Here is a 14,124-nt window from a genome sequence, read left to right as displayed (position 1 = left end):
ACTGTATTATCAATTCACATATATCAAAAGAAATAATAGCAACAATATAAAAAATACACAAACATTCACCAAAAAAAAAAAAAAAAAACCTTCAAATTAACTCCCAAAACAATGATAGTTAACAGATATATGTTTATTAACAATTTAGTTGGAAAAAAATACATCAAAAAAAAAAGAGTCATATAGAGGGGGAAAAAAAATACTCACACGAAAATATAAATTTACAAAAAAAAAAAAAAAAAAAATCTCAAACAAACAAACTTGAAATAAGTTTGGACTAGGGGGATTTACGTGTAGGTCCTAATAAGTGGACTTATTGTTTAATAGGTTCTATGATAATTAATGACAATTTTCATTAAACATTATTAAAAAAATGTCACTAATTATTAATTTTTAGCGACAATATGAAAATTGTCACAGAAAATGTCACTAATTATAAACTTTAGCGACAATTTAAAAAAAGCGTCACAAAAAGTGTCATTAATTCACAACTTTTAGCGACAATTTAAAAAATTTGTCAAAAAAAAAATCACTAATTGTAAGTTTTAGTGACAATTTATAAAAATAATGACAACAAAAAGTTACTAATTGTCAATTTTTAGCGACATATATAAAAAATCATCACAAAAAAATTATTTTTAGCGACGATTTTACCAAAATTCATTTTCCATAACTATTAGGACTTATTGATAGTTTACCCTTTGGACTATTGGCAAAGAGAGAGAATAACCATTATATTATTACATTGGGGAAGGGATAGTTGGGCTGGAAAAAAGATCAAATATTGTATTTTAAAGAGAGAATTATATTGAATTTTTAATTTGATTGGATTTTTAAAATTTTAGATTTATATTATTTTCAAAAAAGGTGAGACTGGGATGAAAGTGGCTTATCATATTATTTTAAATTTTGAAATTCAAAAACATAAATAATTAGAGTTTTTATTTTTTATTTGAATTGTTTTGAATAACATTATTTTTGGAAAGAGTGATGGTAACTTATCATATTGTTTTGAATTTAAGATTCAAAATTGTAGATAATTAAAAAAAATTTATTTTTGAATTTTTGACTTAAGGAACTAACTAATAGATTTTTTTTATTTCTTTAAAAATTAACAAATTAACAAAATTAATTTAAGAATTTAGAGTTTCCACAATTATTATTCTTAAAAAGACCTTTTCTCTTATATATAGAGATTATAAAAATTTAAAATTATTAATCAAAACGACGTCGTTTTGACCATTTTTATGTTGTTCTATACTCAAAACGACGTCGTTTTGGCCATTTAAGCCACTTTTGAGCCACAAAATTTGAGTTACGTAGCATTGTCGGTTGTTCAAAGACCTATGGGTTAGTATCCCAGAAATTTACCTCATGCATATAGCGGGTCAATTTTTAATGTGAAAAAAAAGAAAGAAATTCAACCGATATTATTTCACTGAAGGAAAAATTATCAAGCTGACACTCTCATTGTCCGAATTGACTGCTGATGACTTTTAGACTAGGTTGTGTGATTTAAAAAATTATGACATTTACACGTTAGTTTTAATTTATAAATTTATATTTTATTAAATTTTAATTAAGATTTTTAAAATTTTCAAATCTTATTAAATTTTTAATAATTAAAATTGCCTTTTAAATAATGATTGTTCATTATTTATGATTATGTATAAATGAATATAATTATTTGACAGCTATTTTGATTTTTAAAATTTTAAAACATCAACTTTCAAATTAAAAAAACTAAAAATAAATTATGTGCAAAAAAAAATATTTTTTTTTCAAAAGATTGAAAAAAACTGAATTTATTTTTGTGTAAAATTAAAAATTTTATATCTATAAAGGAATATGATGATGGAATATTGATGTGCAAAATTAAAAAAAAAAAACTTTTAAAATTGAAAAAACTGATAATATTCTCATTTTTAAAACTGGAAAAAAATGGTAATGTTCTCGGTTTTATTGAATAGTTGAATCAATCTAATAGGTAGAAAGGCAAAAATATTTAATCTCATACTCTATTTCTTTATTCGTTAGTGAAATAATTATCTAGAACATTACTATATAAGATTGATATATGTTTATATATCGGACCAAATTCATATATGTTTAGTTTATCTCGTGTTTACATTTTTAGGCACTATTTGGATTTTTTTTATAAATAAAATTGTACTTTTTAATTTTTAATTTTTTTATCATATTATTTTTATATTTTTTAGTAAAAAATTAAAAAATATATTTATTTAAATCATCTCAAATACATTCTCAATATAAGAAAAATATGAGAAGTTTATAGGATTGGGATTTATTGTGAATTTTTATTTAATAATTTGAATTTTTTATTTTGTAAAATTTTCAATATATATTATCTATAAAAAAAAAAGTTAATTTGATCCGATAATCGCAATATTTTTATTTTAAATATATTTAAAACAATAAATATCTACTTTTTAGAGATAAATACAATAAAATAAAAATATTATAATTATCAGATAGATATTATTATTTTTATTGATAGTACATTGAAAATCCTCTAAAATGAATAGTTCAAATCGTGAAAATAAGACTTAAGCCAGGACTCATGACTCTTTCAATTGCTTTTATATTTTTTCAATAGAACATCTATTTTTTTTTTAAATAAAAAATATTAACGTAATTTTTTTTATGAATTATAAATATTAAGAATCTTACTAAATAAATAATTTAAAGGGGCATTTACACATAAGTCCTTATTCATAAACTTATCCATTAAATCCTAACTAAGATTTTTTGGGTCTTCAAGTCTCATTAAATTTTTAATAGTCGGAATTACCATTTAAACAATTATTGTTCATCATTTATGATTATCTATAAACGAACATGATGATTTGGCATTTATTTTGATTTCCAAAACTTTAAAATATCAATTTTTAAATTGAAAAAACTAAAAAAAAATAAAAAATTATGTGCAATGTTTTTTTTTTTTTGAAAAAAAATTTAAAAAATTGATGTTTTTTTGGTGCAAAACTAAAAATTTTGTGTTTATAAAAGAGTATGATGATGGAACATTGAAGTACAAATCTAAAAAAAAAAAAAAGAAACAAAACTAATAATGTTTTCAGTTTTAAAATCGAGAAAAAATGTAAATATTCTCGATTTTATTTGATAGTTGAATCAAACCAATAAGTAGAAGAGCAAAAACGCTTAATCTTATACTTGATTTTTTTATCAGTTAGTGAAATAATTATCTGAAATATTACTATGCAAAATTGATAATATTTTTAGTTCTAAAAATTAAAAAAAAATGGTAATATTTTTAATTTTATTAAATAAGACTTATTAGTTTAAGAAATTTTAAATAAGATCTAAATTATCATAACATTTATAAATAAATCTTTTAAGTAATTAATTCAAATTTAAAGCATAGAAACGTACCAGCCCCTCAACCCCAAAAAAAAAAAAAATTAAATAAAAAAATTACCTCATGCGTGAATATGACGGGTCAATTTTCAATTTGGAAAAACAATCAACCAACTATAAACCCTTTTTACTTTTCTTTCATTGTTAAAAGGATTAAGAAAAAAATTATACTTTCTAAACCCCTTCATAATTATAAAATCTTGCATAAAGGATAAAATTTATTATTTAAATATTTTATCAGACTATTATACCTTCACATATACACAATCCAGATACAAAATTTATCTTCTCTCTCGTCTCTCACTTCTAACCCTAGCTTCCTCCATGGCCGGAGTTGTGTCATTCCTAAGCTCCGACGATCTCTCTCTGCATCTTCTCAACTCTTCTCCTTCAACTCTCCTTCAACTGTTCATCTTCTATCTCGTCTCTCTCTTCTAATCCTAGCTTCCTCCATGGCCGGAGCTGTGGAGAACTTGCAAATCGCGCTGATACATACATATATATATATATATATTACAGATCGGAATATGTATATATATGTGTGTGTGTGTGTGTGTGTGTGTGTTTTGAGTGTTTTGAGATTTGAATTCGAATATATATATATATATCTACATATTCCGATCTATAATATATATATATATATATATGTGTGTGTGTGTGTGTATGTTTGTGTGTTTTGAGATTTGAATTCGAATATATAGATTTTTGAAAGCTCAAAGTTTTAAAAATCTGAAAAATCTGTAAAATCTGAAGAACCGGGGTATGAAAAATTGAGATTTCTCTAAAATTTTCAGATTATAGGCCTGATTCAAGAATTATAGGCATGATTCAATGTGTTTCAAAGTAAACATCGATTGATTCAAGGATTATAGGCCTGATTCAAAGCTCAAAGTTCCATCGATTTTTCAGAGTAAACATCAAATTTCATTTGATAGAACCAGAGTAAAAATTGCTCTGTTTTTTTCATTTGACAGAACCAGAGTTAAATTTTACTTTTATACAGAGTAAAATTTTACTTTTAGTTTCAGAATCTTACAGTTTACTTATTTTTCAGAGTAAAATTTTACTTTTATACAGAGTAAAATTTTACTTTTAGTTTCAGAGTGTAAAATTTTACTCTCATTCATAGTAAAATTTTACTTTCATACAGAGTAAAATTTTACTCTGAAATACATAGTGAAAATGTCTTAATAGGAGAGCTGATAGATATAAGGGTAATATAGTAAAAGAAACAAGTTTTAAAATATTAGGGGGTGTTGAAAGTACTTATATAATTCTTGTCCTTTTGAAAGAGAAATTAGATAGTGAGGGGGCTATGACCAAATCCCCCCATATTATTTCACTGAAGAAAAAAGGGTCAACCTGACACTGCCATTGCCCGAATTGGCCGCGAATAACTTATTATTTTTTAAAAAAATATTTGGTAGCTCAAAATTATATGATATAAATTGTTTGAATATATTAAAATGATATCATTTTATTCCAAAACGAAATCGTTTTGAGACATTTGAGTCATTCGGGTTATGAAAATTCATATTACCAAATATTATTATTATTTTTATGTCTATTTTGAAAAGTAATTTTATTTATTTATTGTAAAAAATTTATAAAAAAAATAAAGAAGTGATCTAATCTAAATAAATCAATAAATTGACTTTTTTCATCTTTTCAAAAGATTAAACTTGGTGGTGTGAATGAAAAAATTCTGAAAACTTTTATTGGCAGTGGAGTCAAAATATATATATATATATATAAATAATAAAAAATATAAATATTAATAATTATAATTAATTTATAATTAATTTTTACTACCTCTATTGGATGTAATTGTCCCCAAAAAAATTATGTACTAGGCCAAATTTACATAGATTTAGTTTATCTCACGTTTACATATTAATATATGAGAAGTTGATTATTTGAGTTAGGGGTGCAATTCGGGTGGGTTCGGTTGGGTTGAGAGGTTGTCCAAGCCCAGCCCAAGTTGTGCTGAGACCTGTCCAAGCCCAACCAAGCTCGAATTGTAACCCGAGGATATCTGCCTAAGCCCGACCCGAGTTAAACCCGAATTACCCGATTTGCCCGAATTGTAAATGAATTTTAGTTTTTTTTTTTTTTTTGCAGCTAGATTATTAAATTATTAAAAATTGACTCTATTTACATTTTATTTTTTATTTTTTATAGAAAATCATTAATACCATCAAAACAAATAATTTATATAATGTAAGAGATATGTTACTATAGTAGTCCTTACAACTTAGGAGTGAAAATAAAAAGAAAAAAAAAGTACGATTTTATATTATTTGTATATATAATATATATTCAATATGATTTAATAATTAAATTACTTAAATATCATGTAATGACCAATAATTAATATGTATATTTAATATTTTTATATATCTATATATGTATAATTCGGGCTTCGAGTTGCTCGGGTTGTTTGACGTCCTTGCCCAAGCCCGCCCAAATTTAATTTCTGCTTCTGAATTTTTGTCCAAGCCCGCACCAAATTTAAAAATATTTTATCCAAGCCCTAAAAAAACTCGGGTTGGGCTCGGGTTGCTCGGGTTGAGTCCGCCCAAGTTGCATCCTTAATTTGAGTGGTTCTTAGGACCAGAACCTATTGTAGATCTTATTTAATAATTTGAATTGTGATATTTATTGATAAAATGTGTGGAACTCATACTTTTTGTTAAAATTTTTAAAAATAACTTGAGACGTATAAATATTATTTTAAAATCATAAAATATTAGTGTCAACGTTTCATTCCAAGAAAATAGTACATACAATAAGTGCGTATATCATAAAGTTCGTTTGGAAAGTAAGTTGACTTTCTAACTTTTTAATTTTTTTAATTTTTTTTAACTTGGGGCTAAAAAGTCTCGTTTGGGAAGGACTTTTGGTCTTTTGGGCTTTTTTAGATTTTTTATGAGAGAAAGAATGTAATGATTATGGGTTGGATGTGATGTTTTTGTTTTATTGGGCTAAAAAACTTTTTTTTTTTTTTGTGTCTATTTTAGCCAAAAAAAACCTAGTTTTTTTCTTCCCAAATGGAGCCCAGTGTCAGGAAAATTAATTATAAATTAATAAAAAAATTTAAATTTAAATTATTAATATTTATAATATTTTTCACCTTTTGTAATCACAGTAATTTTTTCTACTAACATCATCAAGTTATTTTCCCAATCATAAATGATGAATAAATGAATATGAGCCATCATCGTAAATAAATTTGAATTGTTGATAATAATTGGCTTAGTTTAGGACAAATTACACGTACTTACTGTGAGCTTTCTAACAATTACATGGATTTTTCTTTTAATTTCAATAATTACGCTGTCAATTTTTACTTTTGAAACTATTATCAGATTTTTTCACTATTAATTTAATAGAATTTGTTGATGTCATACCAAAAATGATAAAATTGCCCATCAATTACTTTATCTATTCAAATCAGAAATTTCACTTACCTGCCATAAGATTTTGCATATATATTATAAAAAACCATACATATTTTACCATTATTTAATAAAATTCTTAAATTTCATGCAATATTCAATAAAATCTTCAAATTGTTAAGACATTATTAAATTATTTAATGCCAAAAAAAAATGTAGATAAAATACTTAAAAATAAATAATCTATCTAAAATTAATGTTACATAACATTCTAATAATTTAATATAAGACTTATTTCACGCCACATATAATTTAAAATTTATTATTTTACGTACTACATTTATTATTTGATTTGTTTTTTAAAGTTAAAATAAATAGATTTCATTTCTTTTTTTTTCTCAACAATTTACATTACTTATTTATTCATATATAAAAATTTATTATTTTTATCTTTTTTTAATCATATATTATTATCAAATTTTAATTTTTATCTTTGAGTCATTAAATTTCTAGTCGATGCATATTTAAAAAAAAATACAGGTTAATATTTCTTAAATGATTAAAAAAATTAAAATATTAAAAATAGAAGTAAAAAAAAATCATCTCACAATAAATTAAAATTAGTTAATAGGGAATGAAAGATTAAGAAATCATTTGTGAACAATGAATAATTCAAATAATTTTTCACTTCTTACACCTGAAATTAAAATTAATCTTTACTTGAATGCAGGGATTATTTGAGAATAATAAAATACTCAATTAATTTCTTATGTATGATACTTCAAATCTATTTCTCCATCTTTATTTATTTCATTTAACCTATTTTTATTAAATTAAATCTTAAAATTAATTTCTCACTTTCATTAATGGTTAAATTTTTTACTTTATTTTTAAATTTTTCACTTTTATTTTGTTCTATTATTATTTATAGCGAAGTGTTATTATTTAAATTATCTAATTTTACTTCTTCCGTATATCTAATACTCATATGATTTTAATGGCAAGACTGAGAAATTAAACTTTAATATTAATTTAAACACAACGAAATAAAACATTTTTCTAAAGAAAAAAATATAGATGTAATTTAATTTACCATATTAAATATATATGAAATTATTATTTATTTTTCATAATTTTTTTATTTTAACATTTTATGTATTTTGTGCCCTTAATTCTTTTTTTATTGTAAGAGATTCTCTAAGGCAGAAACTGCCTTTTAACCTTAAAAAAATAAAAGAGTGATATGTAAATGAAAACACCCATTTTACAGTGGTGTTATACACATCAATTAGTATATTAATATATGTTATGACATTACCACTTTAAAACTACAGACCTAGCCCATTATACAAATTATAAAAATCTAAACGCTCTAAAATTATGTCATTAATATACTAATTGATATAATAATTAGTGCGTATAACTTTATTCTAAAAATAATTGAATTGAAAAATACATAATCATATAAATTAAAGGTACTAAGTCTCTTTCAAGTTTTTTTTTTTGGAACATGAGTCTCTTTTAAATCTAATAATAAGGACCACTTTGTTCCTCAAGTAACACTACTAGAAAAAACACTTTCCGTGACGAACATGTTTGGTCGCGAAAAGTACCATATTTGGTCGCTAAAACCTTTTCGCGACCAAAATATGTTGGTCGCGAGTTGGTCGCTAAAGCCTCGTCACAGATAGTTTTCTGCGACCAAAAAAGCCTTTGGTCGCTAAAAGTGACCATTTGCGACCAACTTTTTTGGTCGCGAAAAGTCCAATTCATATTAGCCAAAAGTAAACTTTTAGCGATCAAAGATAAGTTGGTCGCCAAAAGTTAGCGCCTTGACCCAAAAAAAATAATTCTTTTGTGCTCCCTGGGACTTGAACTCCTGACCAAGGAGTCACCATGCACCCAATCCACTCTGCCAATAACATTCTTCTTGTTCATATTTGACAAAAAAAATATATAACCCATAAAAATTGGGTTATATATTATTTTATAAAACTTTTAATGCCTAAATAGAAAAATAGCATGTAATTACTGTAGTATCATTTTTTTTTAAAATTTATCCCGTCATAACTTTCCGCGACCAACTTTTTTTTTTGGTCGCCAAAGGGTAATCTTCCACGACAAAAAAAGCCTCTAGTCGCCAATAGTAGGCTTTTCGCGACCAACTTTTTTTTTTGGTCGCCAAAAGGTGATCTTCCGCGACCAAAAAAACCTTTGGTCGCCAATAGCATACTTTCCGCGACCAACTTTTTTTTTTGGTCGCCAAAGGGTAATCTTCCGCGACCAAAAAAGCCTTTGGTCGCCAATAGTATACTTTCCGCGACCAACTTTTTTTTTTGGTCGCCAAAGGGTATACTTTCCGTGACCAACTTTTTTTTTGGTCGCCAAAAGATGATCTTCCGCGACCAAAAACGCCTTTGGTCGCCAATAGTATACTTTCCGCGACCAACTTTTTTTTTTGGTCGCCAAAAGGTGATTTTCCGCGACCAAAAAATTGTGGTCACCAAAAGTTAAATTTTAGTCGCAGAAAGTGGACTATTTGCGACCAAAAAAAATAGGTGGTCGCCAAAAGTGTTTTTTCTTGTAGTGTAATATGCATCCTTCAACATCTTAGAAAGGGAAATTATAGCCCAGTGAGTTTTTAAAAAAAAAAAAATTACAGACACATACAAAAGTTTAGAATTTTAATTATTAATATTTATGTAGTTTACAATTGATGTGTAAATTTTTTTTTTTTCTAATTTTACACTGAATCATTATTTCCTTGTTTAAAAACCTTTCAAGATTTTTCATCAACAAAAAGCATTTGATTGTAAATCATATTTCCAAAACTCAAGTGGTTCCAAACTTACTTTCCAAACTAATGTTTTCTAAAGTTGATTTTAAAGTTTAACATGGTGTTTTGAAAACTCGACTTTAAAAGTTTTTTATAGTAAAATTATTTAAAAACATGACCTTATTAAAAAGTCATGTTTTAAAAACACAATTTTAAAGTTGAAGTCGTGTAATCAACCCACACTTCCCACACAAAAAAAAAAAAAAAAGAACTCTTTGTCAACAAATACATTGAAATGGACTTCGATTAAAAAAGCAAATCACACAAACACATTTTAGGTTTTTTGCATCCTTGGTGTAGACCGATGAAGTAAAAATTCATCCTTTGCTGCACAAATGAAGCAAGATCATAAATCTCCCCCATTCTTTGTGCAAAATATTGGCAAATCAACATAATGTATCAATCACTTTGTTACTTTGCATGAGAAATGGCTACTTATTTTTTTTAAAAAAAATCTAAGATTCTGACTTTTTACAGATATGTTGATTCAAAAAGGGAACTTCGAACAAGGACACAAGTGAACTTCGAAAAAAATTGAAGTTTGATCCTTGCAACAAAATAAATTCTGAATTTTTTATTTTGTTAATTTAACTCGTAATCTTTTGATTTATTATCAATTTAAATCATTTGTTTATTTTCGTTAAGTAAAACTGACAAAAAACAAGTATTTTAGCCATTAAGCTCAATGTAAGTGTATATAAAATGTTTAAAATATTATTTTCATTGAGTTTGATGATTAAAATAACTATTTTTCTATTGGTTTTCTTTAACGAAAATAGATACAGTTTAGATTGAAAATAAATTGAAATATTAGAATTTAAAATGACAAAATTAAAACTTCAAAATTTATTTTGTTATAAGAATCAAACACTGGTATTTGTTGATGTAGCACTAGCGCTATATATAGTGTTGTTTTCTGTAGCAGCCAATTGTACTCTCTTTTCATTCCATCTAATATAATAAAATTAATGTGAGCCGTGGACGTAGGCAATCTTGCCGAACCACGTAAATCTCTGTGTTGTTTCTTGTGTGAGATTGTTTTTGTTTTCTTCTTGCTATTATTGTCTATATGTTATTTCCCACAAAAAAAAATAAAAAATGATAACACATAAAACAAAACAAAAAATTGTTTTCATCACTAAATATTTTATAATTAAATAAATAAATAAAAGAAAACAAAAAGAAAGAATGAAAGAAAAATAAGTGTTTTTTTATCAACTGCTCGTGTAATTAGGATTCACATTGGATCATTGGAACAAAACAAACCTCTTCCAGCTCTAGTGTGTGGAAATTGAGGAGCATATTCCATAAAATCACTTTCATAAGGTAGAACAAATAAAAATACCATGGTCTAACAGATATATTCATATGGGATATTCCTTTCTATGAAGATGAAGTAGTAACAAAGAAACAATTAATCATTCGAGAAGTTAAATATTGTGAAGCATGTTGGAGTATGGGAATACAATTTGACAAAGGGATAATAGAACAATTATAACAGCATGAAAATATGATTCTCTCATTATTTGTTAAATATAGTGGGTTCAAAACATATGCATAATTTTTATTATATGAATACACATAGGAAGTAAAACAAAGCTCAGTTCAATAAAACTTGTTATTCAGATCATAAAATGATTCCTTTTATGCTATTTTTCTAAGAAAAATACTCTCTCTCTCTCTCTCTCTTTCTCTCTCTCTTATCAACATAGTAATTAAATTATTCATACTCTCCTGCCATTTTTCTTCATATAAAAATACCTTCCTCTCAACAACAAGAATCAGACCGTTGTTAACACCTACAGTTCACAGAAAATGTCACTAATTATAAGTTTTAGCGACAATTTTAAAAAATCGTCACAAAAAAAATCACTAATTGTAAGTTTTAGTGACAATTTATAAAAATAATGACAACAAAAAGTTACTAATTGTCAATTTTTAGCGACATATGTAAAAAATCATCACAAAAAATTATTTTTAGCAACGATTTTACCAAAATTTATTTTCCATAGGACTTGATAGAAATTAAGTCTAACTATTAGGACCTATTGATAGTTTACCCTTTGGACTATTGGCAAAGAGGGAGAATAACCATTATATTATTACATTGGGGAAGGGATGGGTGGGCTGGAAAAAAGATCAAATATTGTATTTTAAAAAGAGAATTATATTGAATTTTTAATTTGATTGGATTTTTAAAATTTTAGATTTATATTATTTTCAAAAAATATGAGATTGGGATGAAAGTGGCTTATCATATTATTTTGAATTTTGAGATTCAAAATCATAAATAATTAGTGTTTTTATTTTTTATTTGAATTGTTTTGATCAACATTATTTTTGGAAAGAGTGATACTAACTTATCATATTGTTTTGAATTTAAAATTCAAAATTGTAGATAACTAAAACTTTTTTATTTTTTAATTTTTGACTTAAGGAACTAATGAATAGATTTTTTTTTTATTTCTTTAAAAATTAACAAATTAACAAAATTAATTTAAGAATTTAGAGCTTCCACAATTATTATTTTTAAAAAGACCTTTTTTTCTTATATATAGAGATTATAAAAATTTAAAATTATTAATCAAATATACCAATTAATGTATATAAGATTGTTCAAAGACCTATGGGTTAGTATCCCAGAAATTTACCTCATGCATATAGTGGGTCAATTTTTAATGTGAAAAAAAAGAAAGAAATTCAACCGATATTATTTCACTGAAGGAAAAAGTGTCAAGCTGACACTCTCATTGTCCGAATTGACTGCTGATGACTAGGTTGTGTGATTTAAAAAATTATGACATTTACACGTCAGTTTTAATTTATAAATTTATATTTTATTAAATTTTAATTAAGATTTTTAAAATTTTCAAATCTTATTAAATTTTTAATAATTAAAATTATCTTTTAAATAATGATTGTTCATTATTTATGATTATGTATAAATGAATATAATTATTTGACAGTTATTCTGATTTTTAAAATTTTAAAACATCAACTTTCAAATTAAAAAAACTAAAAATAAATTATGTGCAAATATATATATATATATATATTTTTTCGAAAGATTGAAAAAATTGAATTTATTTTTGTGTAAAATTAAAAATTTTGTATCTATAAATGAATATGATGATGAAATATTGATGTGCAAAATTAAAAAAAAAACTTTTAAAATTGAAAAAACTGATAATATTCTCAGTTTTAAAACTGGAAAAAACTAGTAATGTTCTTGGTTTTATTGAATAGTTGAATCAATCAAATAGGTAGAAAGGCAAAAACGTTTAATCTCATACTCTATTTCTTCATTCGTTAGTGAAACAATTATCTAAAACATTACTATATAAAATTGATAATATTTTTAGTTTTAAAAATTGAAAAAAAAAGTGATAATATTCTCAGTTTACTAAATAGGACTTATTGGTTTAAAAAAAATCTTAGATAGAATCTCAGTTATCATAAAATTTATAAATAGAACTTTTAAGTAATTAACTCAAAAACTATATATCGGACCAAATTTATATATGTTTAGTTTATCTCGTGTTCACATTTTTAGGCACTATTTGGATTTTTTTTAAAATAAAATTGTACATTTTTTAATTTTTTACTTTTTTTATCATATTATTTTTATATTTTTTCAGAAAAAATTAAAAAATATATTTATTTAAATCATTTCAAATACCTTGTCAATATAAGAGAACTAGGGTTTGCCCGTGCTTGAAGGCACGGTGACCATTAATTGAATATAAAATTATTGGGTTAAAATGTAATTTATTTAATTTGTTGGGAAAAAAAATTTGAGGTGAAAATATAAATAGATTATCCGTATGGTTTTGAATTTTTAAATGAATTTTATAATTAGATTTTTGAAAAGAGTTTGGAGTATTGTAGTATGATGACACAAATGCAAACAAAGATCATATCACCAAATATTTACTATTGTAGTATTTTTGTTTATGTAACCCACTTGCAATTTGTAATAGAAAATAAGCATTTTATTATCCTAGCCAATAACAGTACCCAAATAAATTTCTATATCCACATTTTCTTAGATAATGAGTTTTGGTTGAAGTAAAGAAGAGAGATCTCAAAGCTATAATTTTGCATCAATTTTAATGTAATGGTTAAAATCTACCAATTTTTACGATTTGGTGGTCAGTTTATTGTGCAGAAAATTAAATAAATAAAAAATAAATAAATTGTATGCTGCTTGGTGAATAAATCAATTTGAACATAAATTTTCCAAATTTATAGGTAAACGAAATAGTGAAAAGTAAACACATAATTGCTACGTAAAATTCAAGCACAATAAAAACATAAGATTTTAAACAAACAACAAAATGTAAATCCCACAACACTGAAACATCTATATAAAAATCAGACAAAATACGCCAGCCAATGCTATGCAATAGAAAAAAATAAACAACAAATTAAGCACACCAGCCAATGCTCTGCAATACAAAAAAAATGCCAAATAACAAATTAAGCACACCA

Source organism: Camellia sinensis, chromosome 8, assembly GCF_055761805.1.
Source record: "Camellia sinensis isolate YWXY chromosome 8, ASM5576180v1, whole genome shotgun sequence".
NCBI classification, from domain to species: Eukaryota; Viridiplantae; Streptophyta; class Magnoliopsida; order Ericales; family Theaceae; genus Camellia; species Camellia sinensis.
This window is presented reverse-complemented; position numbering follows the sequence as displayed.